Source organism: Arvicanthis niloticus, chromosome 1 (genome assembly GCF_011762505.2).
Source record: "Arvicanthis niloticus isolate mArvNil1 chromosome 1, mArvNil1.pat.X, whole genome shotgun sequence".
Lineage (NCBI taxonomy): Eukaryota > Metazoa > Chordata > Mammalia > Rodentia > Muridae > Arvicanthis > Arvicanthis niloticus.
This window is the reverse complement of record NC_047658.1, coordinates 153384533-153401590: the sequence shown is the minus strand read 5'-3', so window position 1 is coordinate 153401590 and position 17058 is coordinate 153384533. Positions and strand designations below refer to the sequence as shown.

The 17058-nt window shown below is 46.0% G+C and overlaps 1 protein-coding gene and 1 long non-coding RNA gene across 2 annotated transcripts in view; one reads left to right on the top strand and one right to left on the bottom strand.

Annotated features, from left to right (window-relative positions):
• Nt5c2 (5'-nucleotidase, cytosolic II) overlaps positions 1 to 17058 on the top strand; it is a 130416-nt gene that overhangs the window by 19181 nt on the left and 94177 nt on the right. The window lies entirely within an intron of this gene.
• LOC143438174 (uncharacterized) lies at positions 1406 to 5027 on the bottom strand. The gene is made up of 3 exons (XR_013107178.1): positions 4924 to 5027; positions 2590 to 2694; positions 1406 to 1806 (listed from the first exon to the last, which is right to left on the bottom strand). It is a non-coding gene; the product is annotated as an uncharacterized LOC143438174 (long non-coding RNA).

Genomic DNA, 17058 nt, shown 5'->3' with positions numbered 1-17058 from the left:
AGAGGTGAGGGACAAAAATATTTTATATTTCAGAATATGATAATAGGTTGTTGTCTCTGATGTTTGGTTATCATGTCAGCATAGCAACTTTCTGTGTGGTTGCCTTTTGTGTGACCTGGCACTTACGGCCAGCAGCTTCATGCCTTATCAAAAGCAGACTCCAGACTTTTGCTAAGTCTCCATTTCTGTCATAAAATAGACTGTCTTTCCGCCTTTAATCCCAGCACTTGGTGTGGCAGAGGCAGGCAGATTTCTGAGTTTGAGGCCAGCCTGGTCTACAGAGTGAGTTCCAGGACAGCCAGGGCTATACAGAGAAACCCTGTCTTGAAAAATAAAAACAACAAAAAAACAAAAACAAAACAAAAACAAGATATACTGTCTTTTTTTTCTTTGTGCCAATGAACAACCTGCAAAAGATTTTGGTTCTATTTTCTGACCAACTCTTGTTAATATTGTTATTTCATGTTACTTACCCCCAAAGCTGCCTGTGTCAATTAGCTGGCCCTTGACTCTTCTGGTTGGGAAGTCATATGCTGTTGAGCCTGACCACTCATGGTAAAGACCTGCCACTTTGAGGAACACTCACAGCAGGCAGTGTACAGACAGTAGACAGTGACTGACATCACCTGTGCATCAGGCAGTGTGCAGACTGTACTCAGTGACTGACATCACCTGTGCATCAGGCAGTGTGCAGACAGTAGACAGTGACTGATATCACCTGTGCATCAGGCAGTGTGAAGACTGTACACAGTGACTGACATCACCTGTGCATAAGGCAGAGTGCAGATTGTACTCAGTGATTGACATCACCTGTGCATCAGCCACCCTCTGCCACCATCAGGCTGTTTATTGTACTTTGGCCCTATGACCTTCACCTGCTTCTAAGGCTTTAAAACTAGGGAGCAAAGACATCAAATCTGAGCTGATATGTCTTACAGAGGTATTTCTACATATATTTTTAGATTATACAAATTATTGCCATATGGTCATGCATAGTTTGAAGTTGCTTGGAATATGCTAAGCATATAAGTCACTGCCTACTGAGTTTCTGGATAGGAGTGTTTCTCTAAGACTGAACGTCTGTTTTCAGTTCTCTTTCCAAGTCTGCAGTAACAGGAAGACATTTAGAGCACAGGGTACACTGCAGCATTAGCAAGTCAAATTCAAACACACGTATGCACTTGTACACACAAGTACACACCTGAACATGTGTTCACAATACACACAATCTCAGTATAAAAAGCCACTACTTTGTCCAATAATTATTTAAAAAAAACCACCTCTTAAGTTCTAAACTGACTCAAAAAGAAATAGAAAATCTAAATATACTAAGCAATGAGTTTCATCAATAATCAAGGAACTTCCAGAAAATAAAATATCAGATACATACTATTTATTGGTGAATTCTGTAAATGCTTAAAGGAAAAGCAACCATATTTGGAGATGCTCGGAAAGAAACCAGAAGAGGAGAGAACATGTTCTTACTCATTATGAGGCTAGTATTCAATATTATTAGTCAGACAAATCCAAAAGATAACTGCAGACTGACACCCATTCTGCATATAGATGTAGAAGTCTTCAATACTAGCAAGCTAAATCAAGCAGCCGACTAGGATTGTATGCAGTGACCAAATGAGATTTAGCCTGTTAAGTAAGTTCCAGTGCATCAACCACTGCAATACATCATGTTACTAAAAGACACAGACCATGCGTGATCACATCAGTAGACACAGACAGCCACAGAGTCTAGTGCTTTTTCATAATGAAGACACTGGGATGGGCACTTCTTTGATTTGTAAAGGACATCTGCAAAAAGAAAAAGAAAATGTGATACACATAGAGTCACAGGAGTCCTGCAGGCCACCTGGTTCTGCGGTACCGTGGGAAGCTCTGCAGAAACAGGAAGGAGTGCAGAAGGCAGGTGATCTGGCTATCGGCCCAAGCTTTGACTCCTGTGTCTGGCACTGCAGTATGAGCCCACAGCATTGCTCACAACACAACTCTGCCATGGCAGCCGCCTCCCTTGTCAGTCCTGCGAGTCCACAGCACTAGCTCACAGCCAGTGAACCTCCCTCCTGGAACCTTACTGGGAAGTGACTTTCCAAAGAATGGACACGGCCAGCAACTGGAGTCGCTGCCCACATCTCCTTCATGTTGGCCAGCCTTCTGGGTGTAGCTGAAACCGTCAAGCTGCAGTATCCATTTTCTATTTACGACCTAATGGCCGTCTGGCTGCGGCTGATTTTGTTTTCCCAGTTGGCCTACTTTCTACCTAGTGCTCAACATAAGATTCAGTGCTTGGAGACTGTTGGTACACAACCCTCCATTAGGACTTCACTGACACCAACCTGCAGGTAACTGTGACCAACTTTCTGGCTATTTTTAGATTTAATTTTTTTTTTTTTAGACAGAGTCCCACTATGTGCTAAACTTATTATGTGCTAAACTTGGCCTTATGTACTGCAGCCTGACTTTGAAAGGCAGAGGCAGATAGATCTCTAAGTTCAGACGGAAGGTGTGCCTCACCATGCCTTGTCATCTTATTGGCTGTTGAAATCAAGAGGCATAACACACATGGTATGTACTCACTGATAAGTGGATGTTAGGCAAAGAGTGGAATACCCATGATACAACTCATGGACCACATGAAGCTCAAGAGGAAGGAAGACCAAAGTGTGGATGCTTCAGTCCTACCTAGAAGGAGGAACAAAATAATCAAGGGAAGTAGAGGGTGGGGTGGGGGGGGACTTGGGAGGAAGAGAAGAGTGGGAGGGGGAAACAAGAGGAAGAATCAGGTATGGGAGGAGATAGAGGAGATGTACAGAGGGTCAGGAAATTGAACAGAGGTGTGTAGCAATGGGGGATGGGGAACTGGGGCTAGCAACCAGAAAGTCCCAGATGCCAGGAAAGCAAGAGCCTCCCAGGACCTCATGGGGAGGACATTAGCTGAAATACCCCGCAAAGGGGAGGGAGAACCTATCGAGACCATATCCAGAGGTTAGGCGTGGCCACCCACCCATCTCCAGAATTTTAACCCAGAATTGCTCCTGTCTAAAGGAAATACAGGGATAAAGAGTGAATCAGAGACTGCCCCACCTGTAGATCCATCTCATACGGAGACACCAAACCCAGACACTATTGCTGATGCCAAGAAGTGCTTGCTGACAGGAGCATGATATAGCTGTCTCCTGAGACGCTCTGCCAGATCCTGAGCAATACAGATACAGATGCTCGCAGCCAACCATCAGACTGAGCACAGGGACCCCAGTGGAGGAGTTGGGGAAGGACTGAAGGAGCTGAAGGGGCCTTATCTGGCATCAGTGGAAAGGGAAGCCCTTGGTCCTGTGAAGGCTTGATGCCCCAGGGTAGAGGAATGTTAGGGCAGTGAAGCAGGAGTGGGTGGGTGGGTGAGGAGCACCCTCATAGAAGCAGGGGAAGTGGGGAGGATGGGATGAGGGTTTGCAGAGGGAAAGCCGGAAAAGGGGATAACATTTGAAATGTAAATAAATAAAATATCCAATTTTTAAAAAAGAAAGAAATTGAGAGGCACATTATGGTTTTCTGTATATAGCTCTACACACAAACGAACAGCTGACAAGTGGGTATGAGATTTGTATTTCATTCTTGATGGCTCAGCCATCATCAGAGAAGCTTCTTCCTGCAGCAGGAGGGAACAAATGCAAAGACACACAGCCAGATAGTACACATAGGTAGATAGGTAGGTAGGTAGGTAGATAAATAGATAGATAGATAGATAGATAGATAGATAGATAGATAGATAGGCGCCAAAATAATGTTGGGGTCCACACTAGGCCCACGTTGGAGCAGCCAAAATAATGTTGGGGTCCACACTAGCCCCACGTTGGGGCGGCCAAAAATGTCGCAGCCCGGGCAGAATGTTGAGGACTGGGCCAACCCACGTTTGGGCGGCCACTGTATCCCGGCCCAAGCTGCCGCTCCGGTCTGTGGGTCGGGGTTCAGCAAGAGCAAGGTGAGGGCAGACTCTACCTAATGTCTGATGTGTCTGATTCTTCTGATCTCAGTCTGATTCTGATCTGTTCTGTCTCTGCCTTTTATATGTCTCACTTCTAAGCCACGCCTCTAAGTTACACCTTTAATCATGCCCTTAGGTCTTGAGTCTAACTCTGATCTCTATACTTCTAAATCATACTCTTAAGTCACACACCTTTAATCTCACACACCTTTAATCTCAAGGTATCTAAACCAAGATTATCCAAGTGTTCTCAGCTGTTGTAGGCTATTGTAATTTAAATCTCATGTCAGGGTATATGGCTCAAGATGGCTGCAAAGCTGATAGCCGCTTTCTGCTAAAAGTCGGCCCCCAACAGATAGATAGATAGACAGACAGACAGAGGGAGAGGCAGACCTTGAAACACACAGTCCTTAATGGGATGTTTCCATCAAATCCCTTCCCATGGAAGAGGGGGCAGAAGGGTGTAAGAGCCAGAAAGGATGGAGGACACCAGAACAAGGCCTTCTACACTAACCAAGCAATGCTCATATGAATTACAGAGGCTGAAGCAGCAAGCACGGGGCCCGCACGGGTCTGCACTGGGCCCTCTGCATATGTGTTATGACTTTGAACTTAGTATTTGTGGGACTCCTGAGTGTGAACAAGTGGGTCTCTGATTCTTGTGCCTGCCCTTGGGGCTCTTTCCCTTTTGTTGTTTTGTCCAATTTTAATATGATGGTTTTTGTTTTATTCTATTACATTTTGTTGTTGTCTCCTAGAAGTTTTCTAATGGGAGACAGAAAAGGAGTGGGTTAGAATGGGAGGAGAAGAGGGAAGAGAAACTGTAATCAGGATATATTGGATGAGAAAAGCATCCATTTTCAATAAAAAGGAGGCAGGGAAGATTTTGTGTAGTTGGGTATAAGCCAGAAAAAAATCTGAGTTCATACCTTCATGGTGGCTCTTGGAAAGTAAAGGCCCTGGGTGGAGGATTCATTCCAACTTGAGACCCTCACTCCATTCCTTGTTGCTGCTTCTCACACTTTATTGGCGGCTACACGATGCCCAGTGTTCTGTAGTGAATGCTTAGTGATTTACAGTGTTGCTCACATACATTCTTTCTCTTTTTTAATTTTTGAGACAGGGTTTTGTATAGCCCAAGCTGGCATTGAACTCCCCATGTTCCTGCCCCGACATTCTGACTGCTGAGGTTACAGGTGGTTACCTGTGTCCAAAGAGCACATACATTTATTTGATTTTTAAAGTATTTATTTTATTTCACATGTGTGAGCATTTTGTCTCTGTGTATGTGTGTGTATGAGTGTGTGTATGTGTATGAGTGTGTTATGTATGTGTATGTATGTGTATGAGTGTGTGTGTATGAGTGTGTGTATATGTGTATGAGTGTGTGTATGTATGTGTATGAGTATGTGTGTGTATATGTATGAGTGTGTGTGTATGTGTGTGTATGTGTATGAGTGTGTGTGTATGTGTGTGTGTATATGAGTGTGTATGTGTGTGTGTATATGAGTGTGTATGTGTGTATGAGTGTGTGTATGTGTGTGTATGAGTGTGTGTGTATGAGTATGTGTGTGTGTGTATGTGTATGTGTGTGTGTATGTGTATGAGTGTGTGTGTGTGTGTGTGTGTGCATGAGTGTGTGTGTATGTGTATGAGTGTGTATGTGTGTGTATGAGTATGTGTGTGTGTGTGTGTGTATGTGTATGCACTGCCACGTGAGCACCTGTTGCTGGAGAGGCTAGAAGAGGGGTTTGGATTTTCTGGAATTCGAGTTAAGGACGGTTGTGAGCCACATGTGCTGGTAACTGAACCCAGGTCCTCTGTAACCTCTGAGCCATCTCTCTGTCTCACATAAATTTATTGTAAAGAAATTAATTAGGATGCCTATTTCTCCTCTAGTAGGCTGTGGTTAATGACTTGGAGCTTTTAAAGCATTTTCTGGAAATGTGGGCAGTCCGGGTCTGATTCAAAGGCTTATCTTTCAGTTTCTTCATCAAGAACGACCCAGTACATCACTCTCCAAACTCAGGGGCTTTTGAACTCTTTCTCAGTTGCAGGCCGGTTCTCCCAACAGGGGAGCTGACTCAGGAGCTTTGACTTGTTCTCTGCACCTGTTGTTAGGCGTGTAGTTTTTTACACCTACACACTCCACCCTAGCCAGTGGTGTGGAGCAAGTCACTTAGCCTTTTGAGGCTTCCTTTTTTTTTCAGCTATAAATTGAGATAGCATCAAATTTTCAGTAGAATTGCATTAAAATGGTCATGGAAAGTTATAGGGGGTTGGTCTCATGCTATTATGTATTCAAATGCTAAATACTGTATCCCATGACCTGGTTTCCCTAAGATGAGTGAATTCTCACATACACCGGCTTTTGTTGTGCAAACCTTGCGCACTCTAGTCCCCCTGAGTTATCACTGATTGTAATAAGGATGCCTACAGCCTGGGTTGGGCAGAAGGTAGGAGACACAGCAAAGGTTCCTGGGCTTGGGGTCTGAGGTAGGGACTATGAGGAGGAGGAGAAGGAAGAAAGTTGCCATGGGGTAGGTGGATTGTGAACCATGAGGGCTGCGGGCCTGATGGAGTAGGTGTGGCCCGGGCAGAGCATGGCAAATGCTATCTTGGGGATCACCACAGGGAAGTAGACAAAATAGCACAGAGGGTTGCTATCTAGAGCCCAGCTCTGGTGCTTTAAAGTTTACTGTAAATCTAAAGGTTTCCGTGTCTTTTATCTGAGAACAATATGGTCTGAAGTGGGTAGAAACCCCTAATAGATAATTCAAAAACAAGGGGGTCTAGCAACACCAGAATAATAATTACTGCAATAAAATAAAATGTAACTGAGGGCATGTATAGGCAAGTATCCAGCCCTGGATCTGACCCTCATTAAGCACTCAAAAAGTATGGCTCTTAAGAATATACATAGTCAGCTCAGGCTCTGAAACAGTTTAAACAGTTTTTGTAAAACAGGGAAACTATATATTTAAAAACCTCTATAGTTGCTGGGCGGTGGTGGCGTACACCTTTAATCCCAGCACTTGGGAGGCAGAGGCAGGCGGATTTCTGAGTTCGAGGCCAGCCTGGTCTATAGAGTGAGTTCCAGGACAGCCAGGGCTACACAGAGAAACCCTGTCTCAAAAAACAAAAAAACACCAACAACAAAAAACAAACAAACAAACAAAAAAAACAAAAACCTCTATAGTTTAGAAATGACTCATACAAGCAACTAACCCAAATAATGGAGACATTAAAGAAAGTTTGGGGAGATTCTGGCTGATGAGGGTCAGGGTTCTTTTGGACAGGTCACGATCTTAACAGATTTTTTGCTGAAGGTTTAAAGTATGGATGAGTACCACTTACAAAGACATAAGCTACACAGAAAGTAGGCTGGCTCTTGGCTGGGACTGAGCCTGGGGTTGTTTTGAGGCAAGGAGTTTAGGGTTTTCCAGGAGTAAAGTGAGCCCAGAGAAACACTTTGGCGGCCAGCCTCTGTGCAGTTGGTGAGTGTACCACTAGGGGGCAGTATGGCTCAACAGCTTGTTCCTTGCTGGACTTGCCAGGAGCTCAGTTTGTGGAACACTTTGAGTAGAGGTTGCAGTGACGGATCGATAGTAAGCACAGGCTGTGTGGTGAGTGTCAGGACCTGATGCTCAGGAGCTGAAAATGGATTACTCAAGTTAAAAAAAAATCTATTTATGCCAGATGGTGTTGAACTCACAGAGATCTGTCTGCTTTTGTGTCTTGAGCACTGGGATTAAAGGTGTGAGACACCCCACCCCACTCTCTTTTTAAAATATTGATGTGTTTGTATGTGTCTGTCTGGTGTGTGTCTGTGTGTGTTTTCATGTCTGTGGGCACACACTTGCCCTGGTGCACATGTAAAGATCAGAAACAACTTTGGATGTTGGTCTTTGCATTCCACCTTGTTTGAAATAGGGTCTCTTGTTTTCCGGTGTATACACCAGGGTAGGTGGACCACAAACTTTTGGGAATTCTCCTGTTTCTGCTTCCCCTCTTGCTGTAGAAATGCCAGGATGCATTGTAGGGCATGTGGGACCTTGTTACCAGACAGGCATGAGAAGTGGTAAGGTTGAGTGAGCTCAAATCCCAGGAATCTCAGAATTGAGAACGGCAGGGGTAGAGCCCTTCCCTGCTGCCTACCGGCTTTGGAGCAGTAACCACAACACCCACCCCACTGAGGACCGTGGTAATCAGTCAGGTGGCATAAAAACTGAAGAACTCCATGCTAGTGAGGTATCTAGATAAACCCCAGAGGGTTCATCTAATGAGCTTCCCTTTCTGTGCATTCCTTCCCGCAAAAGGTATTTAATCCCTGGTTCACCCTAAGTGAAGCGTATGCACTTAGATCCACCGTGAAACAAAGCAGTATGAACAAGCAAGGATCTTCATTAAGGACCGCTGTGGGGAAGGCCTTCATGTAATGAGCCCCACCTGAACTCCCGAAGAAGTCCTTCTCTCCTCCAGTTCCTCCCTATGTTCAGCGTTCACTGGGAAAGACTGGTTTTGCCTTTCCTGCGCTCTGTCTTCCCCTTCCTGCCCAGTGCATGAACACCCTGAGAAGCATGGACCAGGGCCCCTGTTCCCCGACTCCCAGCAGCAGCCGTCGGCACCTGGGTACACGGGAGACTGGGAACCACAGCCTTGGTCCCAGATCCCGGCACGGACCACCATTCTGGACTTCATTCTGCCTCCCCTGAGCTGCACCCCAGCGGCGAGGCAGGACGCAATGCACACTACTGGGACTGGCTTTACAATGCGTTCTGGGCACCTAAATACTGGTCCTTAGCTTGTTTGGCAAACACTGCCCACGAGGCCATCTCCCCATCCTGGAAGATGGTTTTTTATTTTATTTTTTATTTTTTTAATACTTATGAACTTATTTCTTTAATTTTCACTTATTTAACATCTCTTTAATTCAATAGTCAAGGAGTGAGGCAGGCATTATTATTCACATTTAACAAATAGTTTATCACTGGGTCTCTAATTATTCCATTATACTACCCAGTGACGCTGACAGCTGGCTACTGGTTAGTATGACACAATGGGAGGATCGTGGGCCTTGGCTTGGCTGACTTGGAGATCATGCAGGTCAGCTACTTGAGTCCACTAGGCCCCAGCAGTGACTGTACATCACCTTAGGCACCTGTAAAGGCCCCTCCCACCAATGAATGGCTGGACTGTGCAGTCCAGGGCTACGCAGAGAAATGCTCACCTCTGTCCTCCTTCTGCAGGAGCAGCCAAGCAGATCATGAACCTGAGAGCCCAGCAGTTTGGTCCCAGGGGCAAGGAGGCAGATGGGAGGGGAGTGCCTGGGCACCCTGCCACAGCTGCACCTTTAGTTAATATTTATTCATTCTCCTTTTGCCTGGAGACTGGGGGAGCCCAATCACAGATAGTGAAGAAAATCCCAGGGGCTAGGAGAAGCTGGTTCCTGTCAGGGGTGGTTCTCGCAGGCCTTTACCACAGGCAGTGCCCCCACGGGTTCTGTGCAGGTCTTTCTGTGGTTGTTAGAGACCACACTATTTATCTGCTCAGCAGAGTTGTCTCCCAGGAGTGCAGGAGGGTGTGGCTGGGTAGTGGATGCAGAGCCAGTCTTATCTCTCTGCACAATGGGTTTCCCTCTTTCCCTCCGGAGACTCTTGGTCTCTTCTGGGCGTGGCACCTCTTTTCATTAAAACTGCTTTGTCTTTCTAAAACCTATTTAGTCCCTGTTTTCATTCCCAAAGGAGGCTTGTAAATTGAACTCAACTTTCCTCAGCTTGATCTACAGAGCCGACTAGAATTTACGACAGCGCATTGTGCTTCCTCTCAGTGAGCTTGGCTTCTCAGCACTGTGAGCCGTTGTCTTCAGAGTCATTGACGACAGGATTTCTGGACCCCAGACCAGCTGAGTTTAGAATCTAGCTCCTCAGCTCCAGAGCACAGCCATTGATGGGCTCTGAGAATCGACATTTGGATGGTTGTTGGATGGGTGTACTTTCTTTTGTGCAGACTGTAGTTGAAGGACCATTTGTTCAAGCAAGACAGCAGCATTTTCTGACCTACCTAAGCAGTCACTCATAGTGGCTTTCCCTACCTGGGCCTTCCTTTTCTTCTTCCCTCCGAAGACAGAACTTACCAGACATTATTTTCTGATTCCTGAAGACCGTTTATTCTTGATATATATATATTTAAAGCAGGATGTCATTTTACAATCCGTCCTGCCCTGTAATTGGCTGCATATCTTGCTATGACCTCAAAACTCCCACCAATCCCCTGCTTCAGCTTTTTGTCTGTTGAGACTGTTTTTGAACTACCAGACTTGAGTCACTTCAGCATTCCCGACCTTCTAACTGTGATCATGTGACTGCCACATCAGTCAGGCACACCCCGATCTTGTCATGACACTGGAGCTCAGAAATGCCAGCCTTCTGGTTTCTGGCCAGAACTTCCTGCCTTTAGCTTGCTAACTTCCCCAGTACCCAACCCTGCTCCCAACTGGCTGCCTGCATCTCATTTTGAAAATAAATGGCCTTGGGCTTTGAAGATGGCTCAATTGGTAAAATGCTTGCACAGGATCTGAGTTCAATTCCCAGAAACTGTTTAAATTTTTGGGTATGATGGTGTGCCCTTATAATCCCAGCACTGGAGATGCAGAGATGGGAAGATCCCTACGGCTATCTAGTCTAACTGGTGAGCTCCCAGTCAGGAAAGACTCAGTCTCACAGGAAGCAGATGGCATTTCTGAGGCTGACACCCGAGGTTGTCTTCCAGCTTCTGCATGTGTGTGCATACACATGCACCTTCATACAGAAACATGCATACATATACTGTGTGATTTTTTAAAAAGGTAGTAATGGCCTCCTTTCTTCTTTCACCCGTCTGAGCACACACCCTGGGTTGGGGACCTTAGTACCAGGTACCTCATCATCATCTCTTTTCCCTTTGTCCTTCCTGGCCTTTTTTTGTTTTGTTTTGTTTTTCTCTGTATAGCCCTGGCTGTCCTGGAACTCACTCTGTAGACCAGGCTGGCCTCGAAGTCAAAAATCCACCTGCCTCTGCCTACCAAGTGCTGGGATTAAAGGCATGTGCCACCACTGCCCGGCTTCCTGGCCTTTTTTTGATGCTAAACACAATCAGAGGTCTCTCACCCCAGCAAGCCCTGTTCACGTAGACAAGAGCAGATCTTGTAAGCTTCTCCCACAAGAATTCATCAAAAGGGAAGGCTGTGCCAGTGCTTGCTCAGCCTGGCACCACCAGTGCAGTAACTCCTGAGGCAGTTGTGAGGTGCCTGACATGGCTGCTGGGATCCAAACTCACATCCTCTGGAAGTGCAGCCGGTCCTCTTAATGGCTGAGCCATCTCTCCAACACTAAAATTACAGTTTGAATTAAGTTACTGAATATTAGGTTTCCTTATGATGTTTTTCATACCTCCTTCATTCTGGTTAATCTCTTAACCCCTTGTGTCCCCATCCCCCACCCTCACCCTCCCTAAGCATCTCTCCCCCTTCTACTCTCCTCCCCCTCTCTGGTCATTCTCTCTCCCTCAACGGCTTTCTTCTGGTTTTCTGGCTTCTGTAGGTATGAAATGCAAAAAACTAAAAATTCAAAGCTGGGATCTGCCTATGAGGAGAACATGCAGCATCTGTCTTTCTGGGCTTGGATTACCTCATTTGGCATACATTTTTTCAGTTTTCTCTATTTTCCTACAAAAGTTATAATTTTATTTTTTTTACAGCTGAATAAAACCCTGTGTGTGTGTGTGTGTGTGTGTGTGTGTATGCATGCATGTGTGCATATGTGTGTGTGCATGTGTGCATACATGTATTACCTTGTCATTATCTGAATCCATTTCCCAGCTATGGGGAGTCCAACAGCAATGAACACGGGTGAACACGGGTGAGCAAGTGTCTCTGTGGGAGAATATGGAGTCCTGTGGGTGCTGGTCATGGGCAGTCAGTCACATGTTCCCCTGCTTGAGGTTTGGCTGGAGAGGATCCACTGTTTTTTTCTATCTTGTTATCAAGGATGCTTCTTGATTTAGAGGCATTGCATTCCTCCCTGGTCCTCGGACACAGCCTTCTCTTTACCGCCACACACACTCCTACTCCAGCGGAGCAGCAGATCTCATCCTGGGCAGTCAGACGTTTTCTTCCAGTACCTTCTTTAAACGGGTCAGGGGATCCCAAAGGGGTTAAGGGAAATGAGGTTCTTTATTGTTTATTTGGTTTTGGTTTATTTATTTATTTATTTATTTATTTTTGAGACAGGGTCTCATGCCTCCCAGGCTGGCCTCAGTAGTCTAGGCTGGCCTTAGTCTCACTATATAACTGAAGCTGGTCTTGAATTTTCTCCTGCTGTCACTTCCCAAGTGTGCCAGGATTATGAGTCACCATGCCCCACCCAGGAAATAGACCTTTGGTGGTAGAGGTGACAGCCTTGCTTAAGTACCGTCAGGAGGTAGACGTGGTACCACAGGGCAGTCCTCAGAAGAATGGAGTCATCTCAAGAGGGCAGGCAAGAAGACAAGGGGCAGAGGAACTATGGAGCTTAGAGCAGTCCCTGCCATAGCATGCAGCGCTGTCCAGGAGCCTCTGCTGCTTGTTCTGCATCAGGAACGTGGGCACAAGAGAAAGAAAATGCTCCTTTCTCCTTCTACACTAAGTTCTTGGGCCACCTCATCTCAAGCTTCCCAGGGGAGGAGGCCTTTTTCCACTAAGAGGTCTGTAGAGGAGACTGAGCCCCTCACCCCTGAAACTATAGGACCTGTTCACAAAGACAGGGAGAACTCTGGGTTGTATTGGAGAGTGGTTCTATCCAGACATTACTATCCCCCATCCTCAAGAGAGTCCTGTGAGGGAGCTGAGGGAGGAAGAAGAGTCTCTGGAGCCTGGGTCCCTCACCTCCAAGGGTGGTGCTGAGTGCACACTACAACATGGAGACTTCCCAGCCATACTGCAGATGCCCTGGCCACCAACCTTCAACCATCTCCATGCCTGGACAGCTCACCAAAGGGCTTGAGATTGGAGACACTAGAAGTGAAGAGTTGGTGTTCTCATGCCCGGTACAGAACGCCAAAGGGTGGCCAGGGATTAACAGGCAATGAAAGAATTCACCTGCCCAACAGCATAGGACAGTTTACTCAGTACACAGAGTGTAGCAGGCTGGGGCAACCACAGAACAACAATCGGCTTGTTCAAGCTTGTTTACTGTGGTGTTTACTGTGTGTGTGCATGCATGTGTCTGTATGTGTGTCTGCATGTCTATGTCTGTCTCTCCCCGTCTCCCTCTCCTCCCCTTGTTATGAGGCATTGAACCAAGAGTCTCAGGCATGCTAGGCAAGTATTTCACTACTGAACTCCACACCATGTCTATTCCAGCCTTTACCATGGTGAGTTCTCGACAGTTTCTCAAGTGAACAGACAAAACTGCATAAGGAAGCTCCACCAGTTTCATTAGATTAAACTAAGTAACTCCAGCCCCAGTGTGCTTGCTCCCTGGTGTGTGCCATGCTAGATTACCTTCCCCTCGTTTGTGGGTTTCTTTCCATGACACAGAACATATCCTTTTCCAACAGAAGGGCATGTTTGTTATCTCAGCACTGCAGAGGCAAAGGCAAGAGATCGGTTTTGGTCTCTCTGAGGTCATTCTTGGTTATATTCTAAGGTTGCAGTCAGCTGAGACTGTATGAAACTGTGTGTTTTTTTTTTTTTTTTAAACTACCATAAAACAAACAAGACTCCCACCCCACCAGTACGGATGTGTAGGGCATGGGGTGTAGTTTGCTCAATGATAGAGTGTGACTGTTCTTAACGTGCATGGGGCCCAAGGTTCCATTCTACACTGCAGCAAACAGCGCAGCACCTAAATGACAATCCAAAGACTGTCGTTCACATGAGCGGGGCAGAGCCTGGCATAGATGGTTCTAAAAGCTACCTCGGAAATTCCATTGCTTGGTCATAGTTGAAAACCACCGATCTAAGGTTTCTTCCTGATCTGAGACAGGAGAAATTCGAGCTGCTGGGGTTCCCTGGAGGCTGGGGAGTGGAATGTCTCTGCTATCACCTGCGGGTGGTTTAGCTGGAAGCCATTGCTGAAGAGGCACACTAAGCTGGAGTTCCAAGAGTATTCGTGAATTTCTGAATGTTTAAATCTAGCAGCTGACTTCAAATAGGAAAGACCTGGGACCCATCCCCTCCACTGCTATTTGAGCTTTGAATCCAGGTATACTGGAGTATTAAACCACAGAGTTCCAGTCAGGTAGAAGGAAAGGGTCTCTCAAATAAAAAACAGAACAAGGGCCAGTGCGGTGGTTCACTGGGTCAGGTCACTCGCTGCCAAGTCAAATAGCCTGATTTGATCCCTGGACCTACATGGTGGAAGGAAAGAACTGACTCCTGAAAGTCATCCTCTGACCTCCACATGCATACTCTGTCCAAACAGACAGACAGCAGACAGACAGACATAATAATAAAAAATATTTAAATCAAGTCTCCAAATTACTAAGAATTAATAAGAATCTTAACAAAGAATTATAGTGTGTTAGTAGTTGAATCAGTAGGTAAGCATAGGGAATAACTTAGCAACCTTGGTCTGTGCTATATGTATTTTCCTAACAATGTCCATTCTGAAAAAAAATAATGGGACAACTTCTCTATCAAGGTATGGGAGTGAGGGGCTGACCTGACTGGTTTGGGCTACATGCTTAGTAAGGCAGACTTTCCTCTGAATGAACTTTTAGCTAAAAACCTCTACTTATCATCTTATACTTATATATGCATAATGGAATGAACATTTGAGTAAAATCAGATGTATCACAGGAAGGAACACTGTAGAAAAAAAGTCATGTAACCCAAGCCTGTCAATCAAAATAGAACCTTTCCAATTATCCCCCTTAGCAACAAGCCCCTTCTTCTCTTAACCATCACAAGAGCCCTTGAGTGCTATTGTGTGCACTGTGATGCATATGCGTAGGAATCCACAGTGTGGAGGTCAGGGACAACTTTGTTGAGTTAGTTTTGTCTTTTGACCTTTATATGGGTTCAGGGGATCAAACTCACATTGCAGTACTTGCTTAACAAACAATTTTATCCTCTGAGTCATCTCAGTGGCCCAGCCTGGTGCAGTCATTCATCCACTATCCTTCTTGACAGCATACCTGATCCGTATTACTGCTTTGTATTTGAATAAAGTTTCCTGGCTGCTTTGCAGGCAGTGTGAATCTTTATTTTAATTCCTTGATTATGATACCCAGAGCCTAGAAATGTCCAGTCTGGACACTGACTTTCAGTAACAGAATCAAAATTCTGCCCAGCAGGCTTGTTGGTAGTCCTCCTTGGACTTGGTGTCAGATTTCTAATATTGTTCTTTCATACGATATCAGGAAAAAATAAAATATGTCTCTCAACCCAATGTGGTTCACCCACCTCTGAGCTCTGTAGCTCTCACTATCTGGGATGTTTAGCAAGTATCTTCCATTTTGCAAAGTTCGGGATATTCAGTTTGGGTTCGGAGTTTGATCATTTATGGCCAGTTTTAGTGAAAGCCCTCGCTGTGTCCAGGAACACTCAGCCTTTCTGTGGTAGCATCGGCATGTACCCTTCCCCCAGCCATGAGCAGGCCTGACAGACTTTGTTTACCACAACAGACCAAGTGATAGGATCTAGGTGGAGTTACCCACTTTAGCTGCACAGAACACAGAAGCAGAACTGCCCCTGGGCTTCCCTTGAGATATCTCCGGCCAGACCTTGATTGGATTATCCCTCCCATCTCCGGCTGAAACCTGGAGGGGTTTCGGGTTGGGCCTTCCCCTTCAAATTGAGAGCTGAACAATAAAGCTTTGAGCCTTGATCAGAAAACTTTGTCTTGGCTTCATCTCTTCTCACCCTCCTTCCCCTTTCATTCCCAGCCCCGCTTTCAGGTGAACCCAGTTGATTCGTGGCCGCAGGCGCCTACATTGGCAAGACTAGGAAATGTAGCCTTTACTGCTCCCTGGAGCAGCCTGGTGAGCTCCTATCCAGACCTCTACTAAGGTGAAGCTGGGAGAAGAGAATTTCAGGACTAACCAGGATGAAGCCAGAGTGTGTTAATGAGAGGTTTGGCTGGGTTTGGTGGCATGTGCCTGCAGCCTTAGCACTCAGGCTGGGACCAGCCAAAAGCAAAAACTAAAAAAAACACCTCCAAAACCAATCAAACAAAGAAGGCCAGGGGACAGCAAAATAGCTCAGGTTGAGCCAGGTGTGGTGGTGCACACCTTTAGTCCCAGCATGGATGATTTTAGTGGTGTTTTCTAGAGACAGTGTAGAGGAGTGGTTCTGATGCTTTGATTTGATCAGGAATCCGCAAGTACTGACACTGAAGGTCTTGGCCCCCGATTGGGTCTTGATCAATCAGTAAAGATGCCAGCAGCCAATGGCTGGGAGGAAAGAAAGAGGTGAGACTTCCAGGTTCCCACTGGTTAGGAGAGAGGAGAGGGAGATCAAGATCCTTGGTGGAGAGAAAACAGACTCAGGGCTGTAGGGGAGAGCTTCCAAAATGTAGGCAGAGAAGGAAAGTAGCCCTTGGAAGGGCAGCTCAAAAGTGTCTTGGGCAGCAAGACCAGTGAGCTTCACAGAAGGTAACTGGGCAACTTAGTTGAGGGCAGATTTAGAGGTGTTGAGCTAGGAATGAAGGTAAGGACACGGTAGCCGTGGAAGGCTTAGAAGAGCCCAGCCACAGAACCAGTAAGGCAGGTTAAAAATGTGTGTGTGTGTGTGTGTGTGTGTGTGTGTGTGTGTGTGTCATGTTCATGCCTAGTGCCCAAGGAAGCCTGGAGAGGTCATCAGATCCCCGGAACTGGAGTAGCAGACAGCTGTGAGCTGCCCTGTGGCTTCTGGGAATCAAACCTGGATCCCTTGCAAACACAGCCAGTACTCTTAACTGCTGACTGGTTCCTCCAGCCCTTCTTGTCTTTGCTTGCTTATAGCTGCTTCCTCATTTGGGGCTATGAGTTCCTGTCTTGGTGTGTTGAGTGTGCACATGTTAAAGAGATGTGTAGAGGTCAGAGGGCGACTTGCATGAGTCAGT